Source organism: Bos mutus, chromosome 21 (genome assembly GCF_027580195.1).
Source record: "Bos mutus isolate GX-2022 chromosome 21, NWIPB_WYAK_1.1, whole genome shotgun sequence".
Taxonomy (NCBI): domain Eukaryota; kingdom Metazoa; phylum Chordata; class Mammalia; order Artiodactyla; family Bovidae; genus Bos; species Bos mutus.
Window position 1 is genome coordinate 25,629,726 of NC_091637.1, and position 17,302 is coordinate 25,647,027.

Genomic DNA, 17,302 nt, shown 5'->3' on the forward strand with positions numbered 1-17,302 from the left:
TTCAGCAATAAAAAGCAGTGAAGGAGAAGGAAAGGGTGGGACACATTGAGAGAGTAGCATTGATATATACATTAATACAATACCATGTGTAAAATAGCTGCTAGTGGAAAGCTGCTATATAGCACAAAGAGCTCTCCATTCAATATTCTGTGATGACCTAGAAGGGTGTGATGGCGGGAGTGGGAGGGAGGCTCATGAGGGAGGGGTTGTATGTATACTTATAGCTGATTCACATTGTTTACAGAAGAAACTTACATAACACTGTAAAGAATTATCCTGCAATTAAAATTGACTGGCAGATGCCAGGGCTGGAGAGGGGGGAAAAAAAGCAATAAAGTACAGATTCATGTTATAATATGGGTGAACCTTGAAAACATCATGCTAAGTAAAAGAAAGTTAGACACAAAAGGCCACATTACAGTTCCATGTATGTGAAACATCCAGACTAGGCAAATCCATTGAAACAAAAAGTAGATTTGTGGTTTCCAGGTTCTGGGGGGAGAGGAAAATTGGGAGTGATGGCTAATGGTTGGTGGTGGTGTTGTTGTTCAGTTGCTAAGTCATGTCCTACTCTGTAACCCCATGAATTGCAGTATGCCAGGCCCCTCTGTCCTCCACTATCTCCCGGAGTTTGCTCAAATTCATGTCCATTGAGTCAGTGATGCCATCCAGTCATCTCATCCTCTGCCGCCCCCTTCTCTTTTTGCCTTCACTCTTTCTCAGCACAGGGTCTTTTCCAGTGAGTAGGCTCTTCTCGTCAGGTAGCCAAAGAATTGGAGCTTCAGCTTCAGCATCAGTTCTTCCAATGAATATTCAGGGTTGTGTTTCCTTCTGAGGTGACAAAAATGTTCTAAATTTAGATAGTAGTAATAGCTGTGCAACTGTGCAAATCTACCAAAAACCACTGAATTGTATTCTTTAAGATGGCAAATTTTATAGTATATGAATATTTTATTTTACCTTAATTATATTCCTTCTCTGATGCTCTTCCTTCCTTTGTGGAGATCTGAGTTTCTGATCTGTATCATTTCCTTCTTCATGAAGACCTTGTTTTTAACATTCCTTACAGGACAACTCTGCTGGTGATAAATTCTCACCATTTTTGTTTTTCATAGAAAGTTATTATTTCTCCTTCACACTTGGAGGACAATTTCACTGGATGTAGAATTTTAGGTTGGTGGTTATTTTCTTTCCACACTTTAAGTATTGACTTCACTTTCTTGTTTGCATGGTTTCTGATGAGAAGTCTGCATGATTCTTATCCTCATTTTTCTATATGTAGTGTGGGACTTTTTTTCTGGCTTCTTTCAAGATTTTTCTTTGTTTTTGGATTTTTGAAGTTTGAACATGATAGTATAATTTGTTTAGTTTTTGTGGGATTTTTTGGTTATTATTGTTGTTGTTTTTTAGTCCCTGTTGCTACTGCTAAGTCACTTCAGTCGTGTCCGACTCTGTGCGACCCCATAGACGGCAGCCCACCAGGCTCCCCCGTCCCTGGGATTCTCCAGGCAAGAACACTGGCGTGGGTTGCCATTTCTTTCTCCAATGCATGAAAGTGAAAAGTGAAAGTGAAGTCGCTCAGTCGTGTCTGACTCTTAGCGACCCCATGGACTGCAGCCTACTAGGCTCCTCCATCCATGGGATTTTCCAGGCAAGAGTACTGGAGTGGGGTGCCATTGTGTCCAACTCTTTGTGACCCCATGGACTGTAGCCTGCTAGGCTCCCCTGTCCATGGGATTCTCTAGGCAAGACTACTAGAGTGGGTTGCCATTTCCTTCTCCACAGGATCGCTCCAGCGTGGGGATTGAACCCGCGTCTCCTACTTGGAAGATGGATTTTTTACCACTGAGCCACCAGGGAAGCCCTATTGGTTGGTATTTTTTTCTGAGCTTCTTGGGTCTGTGGTTTGGGGTCTGTCATTAACTTTGGAAAATTCTTGGATGTTATTTCTTCAAATATTTCTTTTGTTTCATTCTCTTCTCCTTTTGGTATTCCAATTACATGTACATCTTTTGAAACTGGACTACAGTTTGGGGGTATTCTGTTCTGATTTTGTCTTTGCATTTCAGTTTTGGAAATGTCAGTTGATATATCTACAAGCTCACTGATTCTTTTCTTGACTATGTCCAGTCTACTGATGAGACGTCAAAGGCCTTGTTTTCTGTTACAGTGTTTTTTTTTTTTTCTAGGATTTCCTTTTTATTCTTTCTTAGAGTTTCCATCTCTCTGTTTACATTACCCATATGTTCTTTATTTTATCTACTTCTTCCACTAGCTCTTTGAACATATTAATCATAGTTATTTTAAATTCCCAGCCTAGTCATTTCAAAATCCATGTCATATCTGAGTCTGGTTCTGATATTTAGTTGTCTCTTTGAGCTATGTTTGTTCCTGCCTTTTAGCATACCTTGTAAATCTTTGTTGAAATCCAAGTGTGATATATCAGGTAATAAGAACTGAGGTAAATAGGTCTTTACTGTGAGGTTTTATATTAATCTTGCTTGGGTGTTCTTTGGAAGGAATGATGCTAAAGCTGAAACTCCAGTACTTGGGCCACCTCATGCAAAGAGTTGACTCATTGGAAAAGACTCTGATGCTGGGAGGGATTGGGGCAGGAGGAAAAGGGGACGACAGAGGATGAGATGGCTGGATGGCATCACTGACTCGATGGACGTGAGTTTGAGTGAACTCCAGGAGTTGGTGATGGACAGGGAGGCCTGGCGTGCTGCGATTCATGGGGTCGCAAAGAGTCGGACATGACTGAGCGACTGAACTGAACTGAACTGAACTGAAGTTGGCAATGTTTAATGTTTGAGATATAGATAGACAGATATCAATATATCAGTTTTATTTATAGTATATCTTATTTGTATATGTTTTTCTACTTAGACCATGCTCATGCCTATGCTCAGTTGCTCAGTACTGTCCTACTCTTTTTGACCCTAAGGATGGTAGCCCACCAGGCTCCTCTGTCCATGGAGTTTTCCAGGCAAGAATACTAGAATGGGTTGCCATTCCCTTCTCCTGGAGATCTTCCCAGCCCAGTGATGGAATCTGCATCTCTTGTGTATCCTGTATTGGCAGGCAGATTCTTTACTACTGCACCACCTAGGAAGCCCATACTTAGATCATAATGCATAAAATCATCAAGGTGTTGTTTGCCTTAAGGTTGGGCTCAAGGACAGAAACTCAGAGGGCAGTGATTCATTTACAGTCTCCAGAGCCTGGACCTTAGCTTTGTAGATCCATAGTCTTGACCATGCTTCAGAACTCATCAGATCTAGGGTTCTTAGAGAGAGTCCTCCAAAGCTGACGTGTTAATCAGGTACAACTCTGTAATGCCCCGGGGCTTCCTCGTCACTGGCATGAATGCCCATGGCTATTGTCCAGGAAATCTATGAGGTTTGAAAGTACTTGAGACAACACATTTGTGCTGGAAGGTTGTTTGATGAAAAGCAAAGAAGAGCAAAGGGCTGTGGGCAGCCTGGTGAAAGACTTCTAGCTGCGGCTCACTGGGACACGTGATGGCCTCATCCGTGCCATCTGCTGAGCAAGGCTCTTGGGCACTAGACAGAGGCCCAGCCCTTGGAGAATGCAAAGATGTATTGGTGGGGAACAAGCAGGTACACAGATGACTCCAGGAGAGTGTGGGCAGGAGGCTGTGGATGGAGGTGGGGTCCTTCACCTGCCCCAGGGTCAGGAGAGGCTCCCCAGATGAGACTCTGTAGAAAGCTACCCCAGTCCTGCCAAATTCAGCCTCTTGGGACCAGCAGATCATCTCCTTCTTGATGCTTTCCTCATTTGAATTCATCGTCCTTGTTATACCAGGCAAACTTCTCTTCCCGTTTCTGGCCTCAAAGTGCTCTTTTTCTACCATTTTATTTGACTGCCACGCCTGCCTATCACAAGAAAGGAGGCTGAGGACCAAGGTGCAGGCAGGTGACTGCATCCAGAGAGTCTGCCAGGAGGATTCAGGGCAATTCCCTGGTGGTCCAGTGGTTAAGATTCCACTCTTCTAATGCAGGGGACATGGGTTCGATCCCTGGTTGGGGAGCTAAGATTCCACTTGTCATGTGGCCAAAAAGAAAAATTCTAAAAAAGTGATTCAAGGCCAGCTTTTCTGGAGTCCTGTGGAGTTCTATACACGAGAGAGCTGAAGGGTACAGGCTAACAGGGCGGAAGGGGTTGTGAGGCATTGAATCTCCAACAACCGCCCTTGAAACTTTGCCACATGAGAAATAGTTGAAGGAGCCAGGACTGTTTATCTTGGAGAAAGCAAGACATGATTTTTGTCTTCAAGTATTTGAGGGGGTGTCATATGAAGGAGGAATTTAACTTACTTAGGATAGTTCCAGAGGGCACAATTTGGACCAAAAGGCGGATTTTCACTGAATAGAAAGAAATGAGCAAAAGCTCTGAACAGGGTGTTACATACATTTACAAATATGAATACACACACATGCTAAGCATCTGGAAGGAATTCAGCCTCCTGTTCATCAGAACTGCAAGTTAAAATAATTTTATACCATCTTCTCTTATCTATCAAGTAGCAAAAAATTTATAAGACAAAATACACAGTATTGGGAAGGTTCAGAAAAATGGACATTTTTGTGTTCTGCTGTGCGTGTGTGCTCAGTCGATTCAGTCATGTCCGACTCTTTGCAACCCTATGGGCTGTAGCCCGCCAGGCTTCTCTGTCCGTGGAGTTTCCTAGGCAAGAATACTGGAGTAAGTTGCCATGCCCTCCCCAGGGGATCTTCCTGACCCAGGGATTGAACCTGTGTCTCATTAAGTCTCCTGCATGGCAGCCGGATTCTGTACCCACCTGGGAAGGTCAATGTTCTGCTGATGGGAATTTAAATCAGTACAAATCTTCTGTAGAATAACTTGAGAGTATATATTAAATGCCTTAAAATGTGCAACCAATGTATAGGAATTAATCAGAGATGTGTGTATTGTATGGTTAAACATTGTTGTGAAAACCTTGAATTATTTTAAATTTCAAAGTCTAAATATTGTAAATATCTAAATTTCAATGATAAAGAATTGGCTAAAACTAGTATGAAATGTCTATATGATAGGATACTGTGCTGTGTGCTATGCTTAGTTGCTTTAGTCGTGACTAACTCTTTGTGACTCCATGAACCGTAACCTGCCAGGCTCCTCTGTCCTGGGGATTCTCCAGGCAAGAATACTGGAGTGGGTTGCCATGCCTTCGTCCATCGGATCTTCTGAATCCAGGGATGGAACCCAGGTCTTCTGCATCTCAGGTGGATTCTTTACCGTTTGAGCCACCAGGGAAGCCATGATAGGATACTAGACAACCATTAAACAGGCGTGCTTTCAGAAGGTATTTGAGAATGGAGCATGAGACTTCCCTAGTGGTCTAGTGGCTAAGATTCTACTCCCAGTGCGGGGGGCCTGGGTTCAGTCTCTGGTCAGGGAACTAGATTCCACATGCTACAACTAAGAATTCATGTGCTGCAGTTAAAAGATTCTGTATGCCAAAATGATAAAGATCAAAGATCCCACATACCGTAGCCAAATAAACAAATAAATCTTAAAAAAAAATAGTGAAGCAAAGTGCTAAGAAGTATTAAAAAGAATGACAGGTTATGCAATCATGATCCCAATTTTATTTTTAGATTATAAGTGAATGGTATATCTATGTGTTGAAAAATTGTACATAGAATAGTAATCATATCTCTGTGTAGTAGACTGTTGGTTACTTTTTTCTTTTGTCTTCAGTCTTGCATTTTCCAAATTTTTACATGACTTTCATCATCAGAAAAAAACGACATTTTTAGGCAATCAAGCAGAATTTTCTAAATAGCATTTCATACCACTGGATTGAGTGGTTTGCTGTGAATTCAGAAATTGTGTCATTTTGTTTGTTTGGTTGGTTGGTTGGTTGGTTGTATTTGGTTGCTGTGTTTCTATGAAGATGGAAGTTCTGGAAATTAAGCTTGTATGCACACATGACGATTCAATCATGCCTCCAGCATCCTGAATTTATATATATCTTGTTCTGTGGCTGTTAATACTGTTTCTTGATTAATAAGTCCATTGTTTTTTCTGTTTAAACTTTTTTTAATATATTGGAGTGTAGCCAATTACCAATGCTGTGATGGTTTCAGGTGCACAGCAGAGTAACTCAGCCATTTTTATACTTGTACCCATTCTCCCCCAAACTCCTCTCCCATCCAGGCTGCCACATAACATTTTACAGAGTTCTCTGTGCTATACTACTCTAGGTCCTTGTTGGTTATCCATTTTAGACATGCTGCTGCTGCTGCTGCTAAGTCGCTTCAGTCATGTCCAACTCTGTGTGACCCCATAGACGGCAGCCCACCTGGCTCCCCCATCCTTGGGATTCTCCAGACAAGAACACTGGAGTGGGTTGCCATTTCCTTCTCCAATGCATGAAAGTGAAAAGTGAAAGTGAAGTCGCTCAGTCGTGTCCAACTCTAGTGACCCCATGGACTGCAGCCTAGTAGGCTCTTCTGCCCATGGGATTTTCTAGGCAAAGTACTGGAGTGGGGTGCCATTGCCTTCTCCGCCATTTTAGACATAGCGTGGACTATATTCACTTGATTCATAACTCCATTCATTACACATATCACACACTATTTTACATTTAGAGCTCTCAAGACCAAACGCATGCTTCATTTTCTCAACCCAGTGGTGAGGTCAGACCTGGCATGTAAATGTATTACATTTCACATAGTCTCCAGGAGATTGTGATGGACAGGGAAGCCTGGTGTGCTGCAGTCCATGGGATCGCAAAGAGTCGGACATGACTGTGTAACTGAACAACAGACCACGTGGGTGGATGGATGTGTGAAAGGAAAGAAGAAAAAAGTCTGCCTTGATTTAAAAAAAAAATAGTTGTTAACCTAAGGGGAATGGGTTTTGAAAGAATTCTTTGCCAGAATTTCCAAAGATGTTTATAGAATCCACTTTCCCAGAAATCTTCTGAGATGGCACAGACAGTCATCTGACATAGATGAGGTGGCTGGAATAAGGTCATTGGCATGCTTACTGTATAATAAGGTCATGGTACCGGAGCACTGGAACAGCCACTCACTTGATGCTTGAATGATGCCTTGTAAATGTCCATGAGGAATGCTGTCCCTACTTGCTCATAGGCTTAAACTCCTTAATTATAAACAGTGACTTGGTTAGGAGGTATGAAGGTGCCTAAGCACCAGAGTTGCTCAGAATATCTACAGGCGACCTTAGCAGTCTCTAAAGGTGAGTAGAAGCAGTAGACTTTGTGAAGCAAGCAAGGACCTTGTGAATACTTCTCTGACAGCCTGCTGGCAACACTTGTGCTTATTTCTGAACCAACAAGTTGTGCAGGCAAACTTTTACCTGGTACCTGTTGACTCCATCGAAAACATAAATGTCCCCCCAAATTCTGCTATATTCCAGAAACCCTTTCTATTACACAGTGACTTTCCCAATTAGCCTCACAGCATTGTATACTCTATGAAAGTGAAATGTTTGTCGCTCATTTGTATCCGACTCTTCAACCCCATGGACTATAGCCCACCAGGCTCCTCTCTCCATGGAATTCTCCAGGCAAGAATACTGGAGTGGGTTGCCATTGCCTTCTTCAGGGGATCTTCCGACCCAGGGATTGAACCCGAGTGTCCCGCCCTGTAGGCAGATTCTTTACCATCTGAACCACCAAGTAGACTGTATAAGCTTCATTTAAAATATTTGAGCTAGGGACTTCCCTGGTGGTCCAGTGGTTAAGAATCTGTGTTTCTACTGCAGGGGGCACAGGTTCCATCCCTGGTTGGGGAACTAAGATTCTGGCATGCTACATGGTGCAGCTAAAAAGAAAAAAAAATCTGGTGCATGACTAAAGCAAATACAGAGTTCTACAGTTGCTCTGTCCAATCCTTCCTTCTAAAGAAGTCAATATTCTGTGTTCAACGTAGCAAAGGAGACATCACCCTCGGTGCAGAAGAGATCACCCACAGCAGGTTGTATTTTCCAGTGTGTGAGGTATGCTCAGAGTCCAGGGGTAGCTTTGAGATGGGAATTGCCTCCACTCCATGGTCACTGCCCCAGCGCCTTGCATTTTTCAGACAGGCATCCTGCTTTGAGCCAGACTCCATGTCTATCACAGGGATCTCTCCTCTACTCATCATCATCTGATGTGCTTGGTTCATCACCACAGAATAATCCGTGGAAAATGTCTGATTAACTGGCTGTGTGTCTGCACAGTAGAGCCAGGATCTGCCCCAGTGGAGGGGGTGTGCTTGACTGAGATCAGGTTACCTCCCTCTGGGACCATCCTGATCAGGAAGAGGGTTGGTTCTTGGCAGCCTCTGGTGCTTTCTCATCGGTGAGGCTGATGCTTTCCTTCACGATGCTGCTGGACTTTCAGTAAGCCTCGGCCACAGCATGCCAGAGGCCTGAGGTTATTTTGGGGTTTTAGCTAGAATCTGCAGTGGTCAGACCAGTGTTGCCACTTCACCAGACAGCTCAGCCCCACCATGAGCTCATCCACGACAGCCCTGCGCGTCTCACAGTTTGCTGGTTGAACACGGTGTGTTGTTTTTTTTCCCTTCATTTGAAAGTCTCCAAAGGCTGGTCTTCTGTGTGGAAGCCATGCACCCACAAGGCTGGATTCCCTCCTCTCACCAACCCTCAGCCATTCTGTCCTGCCCAAGCTGGACATATTGATGTTTGATATTCTGGTTGGACATCAGAGCCATGACCTTAACTTGTGAGATGGAGCACTGGCCACCTCTTCCGTCCTCCTCATTCTCAGGCAGGGCAAAGCCACTCCTCCATTTCTTTCAGTGGATACTTTCTGAGCACCAGCCATGGGCCAGTTACGTTCCTAGTTCCTGGGGACCCTAGGGGGAGTCTGATATAGCACCTGCCCTTTAGAAGCTCACAGTGTGGGCTTCCCTTATGGTCCATTGCCTAAGAATCCACCTGCCAATGCAGGGGACACTGGTTTGATCCCTGGTCTGGGAAGATCCCACATGTCGTGGGGTAATTAAGCCTGTGCACCACAACTCCTGAAGCCTGTGCTCTACAACAAGAGAAACCACTGCAATGAGAAGCCTATGCTCCACAGGAGCGTGACCACACCTCACGGCTACTGTAGAAAACCTGCACACAGCAATGAAGACCCAGCACAGCCAAAATAAGTAAACACGTTAATATTTAATTAAACTAAAAGAAGTCACAGCACAGTGGAGGAGACAGTTAGGCATGTGGGTCATTGCAAAGCCCCAGATCAAGGGTCACACAGAGGACTCATGAGAGAAGCACACGGACAAGAGATCCCGTCTACTGGGAGTGTCAAGGTTGTCTGTTCTCTCCTATGGTCTGAGGCCAAGCCTCGCTGAAAGCCTAATAGGTGGAGAGTAACGTTTGAGCTGAAACATGAACATAAAGGAGTTTTCTAGGTGGAAAAAATTGCTTTCTAGGCATACTGAGTTGTGTTGGTGAGTGTAGAGGAGGTATGTAATGATCACAGTCTTCATTTCAGAGTGCTCACAACGTGCGAATCACTGTGCCAAGGACCCTGTGCACTGTGCTTCAGTGTTTGTGAAAGTGTTAGGTTGCGCAGTTGTGTCTGACTCTTTGAGACCCCATGGACTATAACCTGCTTCTGTAGGCTCCTCTGTCTGTGGGATTTTCCAGGGAAGAATACTGAAGTGGGTTGCCTTGCCCTTCTCCAGGGCATCTTGCCAAACTGGGGATTGAACCCAGGTATCCTGCATTTCAGGCAGATTCTTTACCATCTGAGCCACCAGGGAAGCCCACTTCAGTGTTCACAACAACTCTCATGAGGTCCAGGCATTGTAATTACCTCTGTCGGGCAGGTGACATGCTGGAGGGTCAGCATAGCAACTTAATCAGCCCAGTTCACACAGTTAGTAAGCAGCCAAGTCTGGGAATGAATCTAGGCCTTATTGATGCTCTGATGTCGGGGAGAAGAGAGGTTGCTGCCTTGGGAATCGTGTGTGATTGACTGTGGCTGGAGGGAATGTGGCAAGACAGGTGGGTAGAATCAGATCCTGGAGGTGAAGCCTTGTATGCTAAGCCTGGGGGTTTGGAACCCTCCTCTGCTCTCTATGGAATGTTACGAAAAGCCACTGAAAGTTCTTAAAGATCATTCTAGAAGTTGGATTGAAGTGAGAGGAGGGGCAAAGATAGGTCTGACAGTGAGGGGCCCAGAGAGGACTGACTCAGGAGAAACTGTGAGGCCTGAACGAAGGCAGTGGCTGTGCAGATGGAGAGGTGCATGTCAAGTGTACGGACAGCAGGGAGATGTGAGCTGATGGGAGAAAACAGGTAAGGGCTGGGCCATGCTGGGTACACAGCTGGTGGGTGAGGAGGCTGGAATTCAACCCCTTGGAGGCCATACCGCAGAGTCCATGTGTTTTAAGAACTATGAGAGATTGCCTACCCCACCCCTGCCAATTAATGTGTAAATAACACGGGACTTTGGATCTGCAATTTAGATTTTAGATATGTTGTTGTTGTTGTTCAGTCGCTTAGTCATGTCTGACTCTTTGTGACCCCATGGACTGCAGCATGTGGTCATTATTTTATATTATCCATCTGTCTTTCAAGAAACAGGCTTGCCATTTGCAGTCAAGTCCAGGACTCTGTTACTGACAATTCTTCCATCTTCCTGGTTTACTTGCTCACCTCTGCTGGCTTCTGGACTATGTTTCCTCCGTATCTGATATCACGTCTCAGTGCCACGTGGGCCCTTTCAGTTTGCAGACTTAAGCCCTTCCTGTGTGCATGCTCAGTTGCTGAGTGTATCTGATTCTTTGCAAACCGTTGGACTATAGCCTGCCAGGCTCCTCTGTCCATGGGATTCTCTAGGCAAGAATACTTGAGTGGGTTGCCATTGCCTCCTCCAGGGGATTTTCCTGACCCAGGGATCGAACCCACATCTCCTGCATTGGCAGGCAGATTCTTTACCACTGAGCACCCGGAAGGGTCGCTCCCTCAAGACTTGTCCCCGTTCTTGCCACTGTCAAGCCAAAGCAGTTCTGACCTTGTAGTTTGGTCTTGCTGGGGACCCTTCCACAGCCTCCCTTTTCCTTCATGTGTAGCTTCCTCAGCACTTCCCTTCACCCCATCTTGCCCAAACAATCCTCCCTGGTTTCTGGTATTGAGATGTTCGTCTCTCATCTCAGACTCTGGGAGTTTCTACAGTAACTTGGGAGGGACGGGTAGTTACTTATATGGTCTCAGGTTGCTCTTTTGACCCCAAAGCACCTGTTGTACTTCTAAGCTGTCCTTTGTAAAGTGGGAGAGCCAGGTCTTTAAGATCACCACCAGGAACCCTGAAATGCAAAACACTTACAAGTCAGCATTTCCTAAAGTGTGTCCTGAGATCTCAGTCTCAGAGATACTTCATAAAGAAAGGAGTCCCTGGTCAATAATTAGGGTACCTTTCTCTCTCTTAGAGACTTGTACTCCGAAATTCTATGTTTCCTGAGCATGCCTACAGTGATGAAACTTTTTTGTCTTTGTTTAAACTATGTTTCCCAAATGTATTTGGCCAGAATATCGTTTTTTTCCACTAAAACTTTTTACTGTCCCCCAGAGAATACTTTGGAACCATACTGTGAACAAGTGGCTGTTTTTTCCCCCTGAGTTTGGTGGAATGCAAAAAAAAAAAAGTCTTAATTCTCATGTGAAGATGTGAGTCCCAGAATAGACTCCACCCAGCATTACTGAAAAACAACCCAACTTTCCGTGAGTGTTTGCACAGGGTTAATGCAACCCTTTAGTTAAACATGAAGAAGCCTTTCTGGCCAACAACTCTAAGCTTCATCCGAGACAGCAGTCTCCAGTTACACTTCACTTGTGTGTTGTTTATATGACTCGGGGTTTATTTAGAGCTGGCGTTAGTGGAGTGTGTTTCCAAAGAAAAGGTAATTGAATGTGGGGCAAAACGGGCTTGTGAAACCAATTAGGAAATCATTGAGATCTGTTTAAATGGCTGGAATTATTCCGTTCCTATTAAAAACCACTTTGAGAAATGCTGAGGTTCCTGCCAGGAAGCATTCCCTCCTGACACCATCCCTGCCAGCCCTGGCATCCAGCCTTGGCCACCCGCCCTTCCTCAAAGCAGCCTGTTCTTTTCTCTGTTGTAACACTAACCACCTGGCATTGTGATGCTCTGGTTCTCTGCTTCCCCCACCTGCTGGCAACTCCTTGAGAGCAGGAGCTGGTGGCATGCACGCTGAATCCCTTACTGTCAGGCACTTAACAGGTGCTCAACAGGTATGTCAAACTGATCCCATGGCCAAACTCTGAGCTGGTGTGGGGCCAAGAAAGTCAGAATTAAAGAGAACCTTCAGCATTACCCCAAGCCAGCCCCTCCTCTCCACAGACGGGGAATCTAAAATCCTGTAAGACTCCACATCTCAGCTGACCCCAGCACTTCTCCCCTCCCCTTGACCACAGCCCAAAACCTGCAGGGGAAACCTGCAGCCAGGCAGAGTTCAGATGCCAAGCGGCCAGCTCAGGAATGGGATGATTCTGTGTCTATTGACTAGTGTCGGGGAAGCCATCACCAGCATCATAGCAAAAACTAGAGTCGGACATATTGAGCCCCACCTGCCAGTTGTTGTTATTGTTCAGTCGCTAAGTCATGTCTGACTCTGAAACCCCACTGGCCCTGAAATTGGTGACTGGTGGGGAGCCTTTGAGGTTTTTTAGAAAAGGAGCTTGAAGTATGGTCAAGGCTGTGCTTTGGCAAAATGAAAAGTAGCAATAGCATACGGAGAGGTGGGGCCAAGGAGGGAAGATGGTTGGAGTACGTGCTAGAAGAAGAGACTTTTGAGCACCTGTAAAAGGAGGGTCAGGCTTACCCAGTGGTTCAGGAAGAATCCACCTGTGCAGGAGTGCAAGAGATGCTGGTTCGATCCCTGGGTTGGAAAGATCCCCTGAAGGCAGGCATGGCAACTCACTCCAGTATTCTTGCCTAGAGAATGCCATGGACAGAGGAGCCTGGCAGGTACAGTCCATAGGGTTGCAAAGAGTCAGACATGACTGAAGCAACTGAGCATGCACGCAACAGGAGGGTTGTGTGAAGGCGGTGTCTGGAGGGGTCCAGTGTCCGTGACTGGGGGCTGTTGGAGGAAGGAACATCCTCTCCTGGGGAGGGGGTCACAGTCAGGGAGATGGAAGCACCCAGATCGCAGAGCCCATGAGATGCAGACAGCCAAGGATGCCGGTCTTCGACTACAAAGGATGAAATTCCCAAGGACCACGTAGAAGGTTATTTGGGAGCTAGTTACTTCGAGCAAGGCCAGATGGAGGCTGGTCTTCATTGAGAGGAATGTGGAGCAGAAAGCAGCAAGACACTGATGGTGGTGAGAAATGACAGCAGAATCAGGATGTGAGTGCTACTGGGGGACTGGCTACGATGAGTGGTGAGTTAGCATCATGGCAGAACTCTTGGTGCTAGCCAGTGCCCAGCCTGCCCAAGACAAAAGTATTGTGACCAGAAGCTGGAGAGACAGTGTGGCCCCAGAGCAGGGATGGGTGACAGGTGGGCTGTTGGACACAGCCCTACCTTTTAGATACCTGTTCTGCACCAGCGAGGATTTATAGCTTCTAGGAGCTAGAAATGGGGGAGAAGTCAATCAGTGAAGCATGTCATTTATTTCTGAACTTTGTATGTGCCTGCATGCTAAGTCCCTTCAGTCATGTCTGACTCTGTGTGACCCCATGGACTGTAGCCCACCAGGCAACTCTGCTTGAGGGGATTCTCCAGGCAAGAATACTGTGGTGGGTTGCCCTGCCCTTCTCCAGGGGATCTTACCGACCCAGGGATTGAACCTGAGTCTCCTACTTTGCCAGGCAGATTTTTTACCATCTGAGCCTGAACTTTCTATAACTGAAAGCTAAAGATAGCAGGGAAGAGCCACAGCTAAGCCACCAAGAGAATGAGAGGGTCAGTCATCTGAGCTTCCTTTGGAAAACAGTCCACTGCTCTCCAATGACATCCCTCTTCTGTCAGGGGGAGATAGCATGGACTCAAGAGTCTTGAGGTGGGCAGGAAACCTAGGGGAGCCTCATGGCCCATTCCTCTCTATACCCCTGGTGAGACTCAGGCCTGGAAAGGGCAGTCCTTGTGCCCCCTAATTCCTTTTTTCCTGACATCCTGCTGGACCCCAGTGTGGCTTTATTGTTACAGGCCCTTAGCCCTTTGTTTATAGATGACACCTTTCTGGAAATGAAGCTCTATCTTCTGAGTTCAAGTTTATACAAGAAATACTCATTTACAGCCTTCCCTTTAGGCACAAGAAGATGGCGTGTTAATTTTCATGATTCAATGGCAGTTAATTTGGAAAGAAATGTTGCATCTCTGCCAAACATTTGACAATTAAATGTCCAGCATCATCATGTGCATTTTCCTTCAGTTTGGTAATCAGGAGCAGGATTCTAAAGGCTGGATTTAAGTACAATATGCTCATGTTTCTGACATGGTTGGAGAATGAGGTGTGAACTGGGAAAATTCCCCAGGTGTGTGAAGCCCACCTTTTTAAATATAAACATCACAGGCCAGCCTTTTTCCTTAATCATTTTTTATTATCATTACTATAAAACAGCCCATCTTATTAAATTTAGAAGTCTATAAAATCTTAAAAATTAAAGTTCACCTAAAACCCATTTTTTAACAGATTTTTTTGATGCAGACCTTTTTTAAAGTCTTTATTGAATTTGTTACAATATTGCTTTTGTTTTTATGTTTTGGTTTTTTGGCCATGAGGCATGTGGGATCTTAGTTTTCCAACCAGGGAATCGAATCCAAACCCCCTGAATTGGAAATCAAAGTCTTAACCACTGGACTATAATCAAAAGGACATCTTTTTGGGGTGTTAGTTCTAAAAGGTCTTGTAGGTCTTCATAGAACCATTCAACTTCAGCTTCTTCAGCGTTACTGGTTGGGGCATAGACTTGGATTCCTGTGATATTGAATGGTTTGCCTTGGAAACGAACAGAGATCATTCTGTTGTTTTTGAGATTGCATCCAAGTACTACATTTTGGACTATTTGTTGACCATGTTGGCTACTTCATTTCTTCTAAGGGATTCCTGCCCACAGTAGTAGATATAATGGTCATCTGAATTAAATTCACCCATTCCAGTCCATTTTAGTTCGCTGATTCCTAGAATGTTGACATTCACTCTTGCCATCTCTTGTTTGACCACTTCCAATTTGCCTTGATTCATGGACATAACATTCCAGGTTCCTATGCAATATTGCTCTTTATAGCATCGGACCTTGCTTCTATCACCAGTCACATCCACAACTGGGTATTGTTTTTACTTTGGCTCCATCCCTTCATTCTTTCTGGAGTTATTTCTCCACTGATTTCCAGTAGCATATTGGGCACCTACTGACCTGGGGAGTTCCCCTTTCAGTATCCAATCATTTTGCCTTTTCATGCTGTTACCAGACCACCTGACCTGCCTCTTGAGAAACCTATATGCAGGTCAGGAAGCAACAGTTAGAACTGGACATGGAACAACAGACTGGTTCCAAATAGGAAAAGGAGTACATCAAGGCTGTACACTGTCACCCTGCTTATTTAACTTCTATGCAGAGTACATCATGAGAAGTGCTGGGCTGGAGGAAGCACAAGCTGGAATCAAGATTGCCAGGAGAAATATCAATAACCTCAGATATGCAGATGACACCACCCTTATGGCAGAAAGTGAAGAGGAACTAAAAAGCGTCTTGATGAAAGTGAAAGAGGAGAGTGAAAAAGTTGACTTAAAGCTCAACATTCCGAAAACGAAGATCATGGCATCTGTTCCCATCACTTCATGGCAAATAAATGGAGAAACAGTGGAAACAGTGTCAGACTTTATTTTTCTGGGCTCCAAAATCACTGCAGATGGTGACTGCAGCCATGAAATTAAAAGACACTTACTCCTTGGAAGGAAAGTTATGACCAGCCTAGATAGCATATTCAAAAGCAGAGACATTACTTTGCCAACAAAGGTCCGTCTAGTCAAGGCTATGGTTTTTCCTGTGGTCATGTATGGATGTGAGAGTTGGACTGTGAAGAAGGCTGAGCGCCAAAGAATTGATGCTTTTGAACTGTGGTGTTGGAGAAGACTCTTGAGAATCCCTTGGACTGCAAGGAGATCCAACCAGTCCATTCTGAAGGAGATCAGCCCTGGGTGTTCTTTGGAAGGAATGATGCTAAAGCTGAAACTCCAGTACTTTGGCCACCTCATGCGAAGAGTTGACTCATTGGAAAAGACTCTGATGCTGGGAGGGATTGGGGGCAGGAGGAAAAGGGGACGACAGAGGATGAGATGGCTGGATAGCATTACCGACTCGATGGATGTGAGTTTGAGTGAACTCCGGGAGATGGTGATGGACAGGGAGGCCTGGCGTGCTGCAGTTCATGGAGTCGCAAAGAGTCGGACACGACTGAGCGACTGAACTGAACTGAACTGAACCACTGGACTGCCAGGGAAGTCCACTGAAAACCCAGTTTAAAAAATTTTAGTGTATTATGAAGTAAAAAGTCTCCCTTTCCACCCTGGTTCTATTCTAGACATTTTAAATTTTTCATGGGTATCATAAATGTTTCCAAGTTAGTACTTAAACGGTGCAATCCCTGGTAGCTCAGACGGTAAAGCATCTGCCTACAATGCTGAAGACCCAGGTTCGATCCCTGGGTCAGGAAGATCCCCTGGAGAAGGAAGTGGCAATCCACTTCAGTGTTCTTGCCTGGAAAATCCCATGGACTGAGGAGCCTGGTAGGCTACAGTCCATGGGGTAGCACAGAGTCGGACATGACTGAGCAACTTCACTTTCACCTACTTAATTCTTTTAAATGACTGTATAGTATTCCATCAGCTGCTCCCCAAATTGGAACTTTAAGATGGTTTTCAGGGACTTCTTTGGCAGTCCAATTGTTGAGACCACCTTCTAATGCAAGGGGCACAGCTTCAGTCCCTAGTCAGGGAACTAAGATCCTACATACTGAAAGGTATGGCCAAAAATTAAAGATAAATCAAAAAAAATTTTTTGAAGATTGTTTTCAGTTTGGGGCTCTTGCAAAGAGTACCATAGTGGATGTCCTTGCACATGATTCTTTTCCCATGAGCACTTGTGTTTCTGCAGGATGGTCTCAGAAGTGGAATGGGATGATGCAAGTATATTTTAATAGATGTTATCAAATTACCTTACAAGGCAGATTGCAAATGGGTCCATTTTTCCCCTCTCCTCCCAACTCTGAATGTTTTCATTCTTTTGTAAGTTTTGCCAA

The 17,302-nt window shown here is 44.9% G+C and overlaps 1 protein-coding gene and 1 non-coding gene across 5 annotated transcripts in view; both read left to right on the forward strand.

Moving 5' to 3' along the window:
- Window positions 1-17,302, forward strand: part of ARNT2 (aryl hydrocarbon receptor nuclear translocator 2) — a 196,068-nt gene that overhangs the window by 105,372 nt on the left and 73,394 nt on the right. The window lies entirely within an intron of this gene.
- TRNAC-ACA (transfer RNA cysteine (anticodon ACA)) lies at window positions 16,646-16,718 on the forward strand. The gene has a single exon. It is a non-coding gene; the product is annotated as a tRNA-Cys (tRNA).